This window comes from Penaeus chinensis, chromosome 3 (genome assembly GCF_019202785.1).
Source record: "Penaeus chinensis breed Huanghai No. 1 chromosome 3, ASM1920278v2, whole genome shotgun sequence".
In the NCBI taxonomy this organism is placed as follows: domain Eukaryota; kingdom Metazoa; phylum Arthropoda; class Malacostraca; order Decapoda; family Penaeidae; genus Penaeus; species Penaeus chinensis.
The window spans coordinates 10,681,127-10,686,275 of NC_061821.1; positions in this window are offsets into that span (position 1 = coordinate 10,681,127).

Consider the following 5,149-nt stretch of genomic DNA (forward strand, 5'->3'; position numbering starts at 1 on the left):
TTATTCCTCTCCTCCCATAATGGCCCGCTCTAAGAAGCTTGAAGAAAAGCATTTCCTGTCGAGAGATTAAAGGGTTAAGCATCTCCTAATGGATGTTGGAGATAGCATCGTCCGTGTTTATAACCACTGGGCAGAACACGGGGTAATGTGATACGGGGAGTTTTCTCTGTGTTACCCTCGTCCCATTTTCTTCCTGGCTCTGTCTCTCTTCCTCCTTCTCTCTTCTCTTTTTTTTTCTCTTCCCTGTTCTCTTTTTTCTCTTCTTTGTTCTCTTTTTGTTCTCCTTTTTCTCTTCTCTGGTTTCTTCTCTGTTCTGTCTTTGGTTTGAGTCTCGTCTATCTATCTTTTATATTTTTTTCTTCTTTGTCTTTCTCTGTTATTTGTTTTTTTCCCCCTTTTTGTGTTGCATCTGTTCTTGTGTCCCATATTCTTCTATTTTCATTCCTTCTCTGCATTGCTTCTTCCCTTTTCCTTCTCTTTCCCTCATTCTTTATTAATTTCGTGTTCTTCTCATTTTCTCCTTGTTGTGTTCATTCTCCCTTCCTTCCCCCTTATTCTTGGATCATCATATATTCTGTTTGCCATTATTTTGCTGTCCTTTTCCTTTTCTTATCCTTTATTTTTGGTTTGCCTCGCGTTCTCCCTCTCCTCCTCCCCGTCTCTCTGTTTGTATTCTGTTCCTTTCTCTCTTCCCTTATTCTCTTATTCTTTGCTCGTCACTTTTCACCTCTCTTTTTCTCCATCTTGTATTACATTATTCCCTGTCCCTGTCATTTATTCTTGTTTTGTTTTGTTCCCCTTTCTTCCTCCTCGTCTTGCGTTGCTTCCTTCCCTTCCTCGTCCTTTATTCTTAGCTCGTCATTTACTCTATCCTTCTCTTTTCCTCCATTTTGTGTTTTTTGTCTTTTTCTTCTTCGTTCCATTTTATCGCTTCGGTTTGATTTTGATTAGCGTCGATTTCCTTTTGTTAAGTACGTTTTTTCTCCGATTTATATTTGTTGGTCTCGGTTTAGCATCTTCTCGCCTCGTTTTTTTTTTTTTTTTTTTCAAAATCTGGTTTTCTTGTTTTATTTATAGGGAATTTCTTTGTGTGTTTTTATGTATGTTATATTATTTTCTCTCCCCCCTCCTCTCCTCCCTTTACTCTCCTCTCCCCCTCCCCCTCCTTCTTCTCTTTTTCTCTCCTCTCCCTTTTTTCTCCTCTCTATTCTCTCTTTTTCCTCTCTCTCTCTTTTTCATCCCTCGTTCCTTTCTCCGCTCTTCTTTTTCCCCCCCTTTTTCTCTCTCTCTCTCTTCTTTTCCCCCTTTTCCCCTCTCCGCCCCCCCCATCCCCTCCTCTCCTCCCTCTCTTTTTTCTCTCTCTCTCTCTCTTCTCTCCTCCTCCCTCTTTCTTCTCTCTCTCCTCTTTTTTCTCTCTCTTTTCTCTCTCATCTCCTTTCCTCCTCTTTTCTCTTTTTCTCTCCATCCTTTTTTCCCCTTTCCTCTCTTTTCTTTCCCCTCCCCTTCTCCCATCTTTCCTCTCTCTCTCCCCTCTTCCCCTTTCTCCTCTCTCTCTCTCTTTTTCTCTCTCTCCTCTCCTTCTTTCTCCTTCTCCCCTTCCTTTTCTCCTCTCTTCCTCTCCCCCATTTCTTCTCTCTCTCTCTCTCTCTCTTTCTCTCGCCTCCCCGTCTTTTCTCCTCTTCTTCTCTTCCTCTCCTTCTTCTATCCCTTTCTCTCTCTCTCTTCTCTCTCTCTCCTCTCTTTTTCTCTCTCTCTCCTTCTTTCTCCTCTCCCTCCTTCTTTCACTCTCTCTCTCCCCTCTCTCTTCTCTCTCCCCCTCTCTCTTTCCCTTTTCCCCTCTTTCTCCCTCTCTCCCTCTCCTCCCCCTCTCTCTCTTCTCTCTCCTCTCTCTCTCTTCTCTTTCTCTCTCTCTCTTTCTCTCTCTCCTTTCTCTCCTTCTCTTTTCCCCCCCCTTTTTTCTCTCTCTTTCCTCTCTTTTTTTTTTTTCTCTCCTCTCTCTCCTCTCCTTCTCTCTCCTCTCTCTCTTTCCTCTCTCTCTCTCTTCTTCTCTCTCTCTCCTCTTTTCTCTTCTCTCTCCTCTCTCACCTCTGTTCCTTCTCTCCCTCTCTCCTCTCTCCTTCCCTCTCTCTCTTCTCTCCCTTTTCAACTCTCTTCTCTTTCCCTCTCTCTTCCTTTCTCTTTCCTTTTCTCTCTCTTTTTCTCCCCTCCCCCTTCCTTTCTCCTCCCTCTCCTCTCCCCCTTCCCCCTCCTCTCTCTTCTCGTCTCTCTCTCTCTCTCTCTCTCTCCTCTTTCCTCTCCTCTCTCTTTCTCTCTCTCTCTTCCTCTCTTTCTCCTCTCCCTCTCTCTCTCTTTCCTTCCCTCTTTTTCCCCCTCCCCTCTTTCTCTCTCTCTCCCCCCCTTTCTCTCCTCTCTCTCTCTCACTCTTTCTCTCTCTCCTCCTCGCTCCTCTCACTCTCCGTCTCCTCCTCCTCTCTCTCCTCATCTCTCTCTCTCTTTTTTCTCTCTCTCTCTCGTCATCTCTCTCTCTCTCTCTCTCTCTTCTCTCTCTCTCTCTCGCTCACTCACTCACTCACCCACTCACTCACTCGTTCACCCATTTTTACTTACTCTTACTCTTAGACTCACTATCGCACACTCTCTTGGTGTTTTTTCCTTGTTTTGTGTGCTTATTCTCTGTCTTTTACAAATGAATTACATCATCGCCCTCGTTGACACACTGTCCGTCTCTCCCCTTGGTTCGTTATGTGCCAGGTGTTCTTCATTCAGGTGTTCTTTTCTCAGGTGTTCTCTTATCTCACATCATATCTCAGTTCAAAATGTTTACTCTAATTTTTCTGGAGTAACGTTTTCAAGAGTAACAATTACCATTTTTTGGCACTGTTTCTCTCGCTCTCTTTCTCAGCCCGATGAAAATATTTGCTTGAATTCTTGCTTGCATTTTTGCAAGATAATATACACGGATGTTTCCACAACTTGCTATAAGAAGAACCCCAAAAACGCATGTTTTCCCTTTTGCATAACCTGGGCAAGTAAATATTTTTTTAATTTTTTTGGGAAAGAACAAGGGAATTTTAAAGATAAAGATTAATGGCAGGTTAATAAAATACAGAATAAAAATCATAGTTACGGAGGACATCTGGTCAGACATGGGGAGCCCTTTTTAAAAAAAAACAAAATGTTTGGGTACAAACTTAAAGTTTATCGCTCGCAAAAAATAACGAAAAAAAATCGATGCTCTAACCACGACATCTTACTGCACTTAAGCGAGATGAAGGAATTAGTGCTGTCTGTATGTCTCTCGCGTCATCGATTCTTTTTTCCCCCGTTTTAAATCTGTGCAGCCCCCCTCTCTCTCTCCTCTCCTTTTCTCCTTTTTTCTTCCCAACCCCCCCCCCCTCAAGCCGGTTTTTTTTTCTCTCTCTCTGGCCCCCCCCTCTTCCTTTCTTACCCCCCTGTGCATCTCTCTCCTCTCGCGTCATCGATTTTTTTTTCTCTCGTTTTTAAATCTGTGCACCCCTCTCTCTCTCTCTCTCTCTCTCTCTCTCCTCCCTCTCTCCTCTCCCTCTCTTTTCTCTCTCTCTCTCTCCTCTCTTTCTCTGTGCATTTTTCTCTCTCCCCTCGCCCCTTTTTTCGGAATTTCTTTTTCTCCACCCCCCCCTTTTACCCCCCTTTTCCCTCTCCCCCCTCTCTCTCTCTCTCCTTCTTCTTTCCTCCTCTCTCCCCCCGTTTTTTTTTTTCTCTTTTTTTCTCTCTCTCTCTCTCCCTCCCCTTCCAGGCCCCCCCCCCGGCCCCCCTCTCTCTCTTACCTGTATTTTTCCCCCCCGGGGTCACCTTTTTTCCCGCCCCTCAATTTTTGCTTTCTTTTTCTCTCGTTTTTTTTACTCCCGTGCATTTTTTTCTCGCCCCCTTTTTCTTCTCTCTCCCCCCTCCCCTCCTTTTCTCTCCTTTTTCCTCATCTCTCTCGTCTCCTCTCTTCTCTCTCTCCCCCTCTTTTTTCTCTTACTCTAGCCCTATTTTTTTCTCTCTTTTCCCCGGCCCCCCCCATTTTTATTTTTTTTTTTTTCTCTCCTTTTTACTCTGTGCATTTTTCTCTCCCCTCCCCCTCCTTTTTTCTTTTTCTTCTCTCTCTTCTCAATCCTCTCTCTCTCTTCGTTTTTCTTCTCCCCTTTTCTCTCCCTTTCTCTGTGCATTTTTCTCTCTCTCCTCCCTTCCCTTTTTTTCTTTTTCTCTCCTTTTACTCTGGCAATTTTTCCCCTCTCTCCTTCTCTCTCCTTCTCTTCTTTTTCCCTTTTTCTGTCCTCTCTCTCTCTCTCTTACCTCTGTGCATCTCTCTCTCTCTCGCGTCATCGATTCTTTTTCTCTTGTTTTACTCTGTGCATCTCTCTCTCTCTCTCTCTCTCTCTCTTCTTCCTCTCTCTCTCGCTCTCTCTCTCTCTCTCTCTCTCTCTCTCTCTTCTCTTTCTCACTCTGTGCATCCTCTCTCCTTCTCCCCCCCCCCCCCCTCTCGCGTCATCGATTCTTTTTCTCCGCTCGTTTACCTGTGCATCTCTCTCTCTCTCTCTATCTCTCTCTCTCTCTCTCTCTCTCTCTCTCTCTCTCTCTCTACTCTTACTCTGTGCATTCTCTCTCCTCTCTCGCGTCCACGATTATTTTCGTTTTCTCTCGTTTAACGCTGTGCATACTCTCTCTCTCTCTCTCTCACTCCGGTCCTCTTCACTCTCCTCTCTCTCTCTCTCTCTTCTCATCTCTTACTCTGTGCATCATCTCTCTCGTCTCTCTCTCTTTTTCTCTCTCGTCTTCTCTCTTCCTCTCCTCTCTCCCCTCTCTCCTCTCATCTCCTCCTCTCCTCTCCTCTCCTTACTCTTGCATCTCTCTCTCCTTCTCTCTCTCTCCTCTCTCTTCTTACTCTGTGCTTTTCTCTCTCTCCTCCTCTCTCTCCTCACTCTCTCTCACCGCTCATTCTCTCTCTCACTCTCTCTCATCTCTCTCTCTCTCTCTTACTCTGTCATCTCCCCTCTCTTCTCCTCCGCGTCATCGATTCTTTTTCTCTCGTTTTACTCTGTGCATCTCTCTCTCTCTCTCTCATTCTCAACTCTCTCTCTCTCCCGTCTCTCTCTCTCTCTCTCTCTCTCTCTCTTCTCTTACTCTG